This window comes from Parus major, unplaced genomic scaffold, assembly GCF_001522545.3.
Source record: "Parus major isolate Abel unplaced genomic scaffold, Parus_major1.1 Scaffold273, whole genome shotgun sequence".
Classification (NCBI taxonomy): domain Eukaryota; kingdom Metazoa; phylum Chordata; class Aves; order Passeriformes; family Paridae; genus Parus; species Parus major.
This window is the reverse complement of record NW_015379267.1, coordinates 212489-214874: the sequence shown is the minus strand read 5'-3', so window position 1 is coordinate 214874 and position 2386 is coordinate 212489.

The following is a 2386-nucleotide window of genomic DNA, read 5'->3' as shown; positions in this document are numbered from 1 at the left end:
TTTTGGAATTCTCATCCCAGATTTTGGGGTTCCTGTCCCAGGTTTTGGGTTTCCCATCCAGGAACTGCTGGAGCTGTCAGAGTCCGCTCCGGGATCGTGGAATGGTTTGGGGTGAAATTCCCACTCCCACCTGGAGTTTTCCGGGATAATTCCCATGAAATCCCAGGGATCAGGAATTCGGGATTCCTTAAGAGCTGCTCCAGCCCCTGCTGAGGGCAGCAGAATTCCCAGGCGCCGCTCGGGGCATCCATCGATCCCGGAGAATTTATTCCCGAGGCATTTCCAGGAAATCAATCAATCCCGAGCCAAGCCAGCGGCCCGGGAGCAGGGAAAGGTGGAATTCCCTCCTCCTTCCCAGGAAAGCTCCATTCCCGATGCCATTCCCGGGAAGCCGAGCCGGGAATGGGGCCAGGATGGATCCCCAGGGAATGGGGAAAGGGGGGATCCCAAAGCGCGAGGATCCCGTGGGATCCCCAGCTCCCCTCCCCGTTCCCAATTTCCCTCTCCTCGGGAAATCCGGGAGCTGCTCCGGCTCCCGCCTTTCCCCCTCTCCCGGGATTTTTTGGAGCACAGGATTCCGGGTTTCCTTTCCGGGCCGGCTCCTCTCGGGAATTCCCGGGCCCTTCCCGGGGAGCTCCAATTCCTTCCTCCCTTCCTTTCCCTGGGAATCCGAGACTCCGCAGCTGGCAGAAACCAGGGAAGCGTCAGCTGCTGGAAACCGCCATTCTGGGAATATTCCCGCAAAACCTCCTCCCGGGGAGGGAAACCGGGATAAGGTTTCCGCTTGTGGCGGTGCCGGGCTTTGTTTGGGAAGAGGTGATGATTTCCCGGGATGATCCCGGCCCGCGGGGGATTTATGGAGCACTAAAACCCAGCAGTTTCCCCCTCATCCCCAGCTGGGATCGTTTTCCTGCCGAAAAGCTCCGGGATTTTTCCTTCCTTCCGGCACAAATCCCGGCCGGGCAGGGAAATCCCTCCCAGCTCCTTCCAGCCTCGGAATTCCCACAAAATCCCGTGCTGAGCCCTGAATCCCACACAAATCCAGCCGGGGTGCCAGAATCCATCTGCAGATCCCATTCCAGGATCCCAATCCCGGGATATCCCTGGGATATCCATCCAAAGGATAACGGATCCCTGCGTCCCTCCCGGAATTCCCAAATCCCTCCCTCCATCCCTGCCAGGTGCATCCAGAGCTTTCAGCGAGCGTGGGAAGTGTGAGGGAAAAGCTGGGAATGAAGGGAATTTTTCCTGGGAAAATCCACCTTTTTTTTCTGGGTGGCTCCGGGAAGCGCTCGGTCCATCCGGGAGGGGCTCGAGGGAATTCGCCTGGATTTGATCATCCCTGGGATTCTCTGGGGGTTCCCATGGCCGGTAATGGGCTTTGGAAATCCTGGAATTCCAGGAGAATTCCCGATTCACCCCGAAGGGAGGATTGGGGCAGCGGAGCAGGACAAGGGGGATGGATTTAAACGGGGTCGGAGATGGAAACAGGGATGGAATTCCCGGGGAATCTGTGCCCGCCCCGTCCCTGGCAGCGTGAGCGGGATCCCCGATTATCCCGGGATTCTGGAAAGCTCTGGAAGCACCGGGAGAAGGGAAGCGGCTGGAGCCGCAGGAAGGGGTTGAGCTGCAGCGGGAAAAGGCGCCGGGAGAATTCCCGGGATTCGGGAGCGGGGCCGGATTTATCCCGACCCCGAGATCCAAGATCAGAGGGACGGGAAGGGCCGGGAAAGGTCGGGAAGAGCCGGGAAGGGACAGGGAAAGGTCGGGAAGAACCGGGAAGGGACAGGGAAAGGGCCGGGAAGGGTCGGGAAGGGACAGGGAAGGAAGGGAAAGAAGGGGAGGAAGGGGAGGGAGGGAGGATTAAAGGCTCAACCCCGGCTCCAGAGCAGGAAATTGGAATCGAATCCCTGCCCGCGGCCCGGGGGGGCATTCCCGGCTTCCCGAGGGTCCTGGAAGGGGAAAAAGGGGGGTCCTGGTCCCGCCTGGCCGGGATGAGCTGCCCTCGGGATATTTTGGAAAATCCCGGGCTCCAGCTCGGCCTGGGGGGATGAAGCAGCGCCCGCTGGGCTCCGACTGCTTCCCATTAATTGGGAATGCGGCTCCATCTGGGAGCCAGATTCACCCGGGGGGATCGGGGGGGGCTGATCCCGCCTGGGGATCCCGCCAGGATCGGGAACATTCCCAAACCCCGCTCCCAAACCCGGCCCGGGAGAAAGCTGCGGGAAAACTGGGAAGGTTTTCCTGGGAAAACTCAGTTCCTGGGAGGGACAGGGGGGAAATATCGGGGAGATTTGGGATTGTCCAGCCGGGCCGGGAGCCGCTGCTCCGCTCCCAGACCCCGCCGCTTCCCGGGAACTTTCCCTTCCCGGTTTTCCCTTCCCGG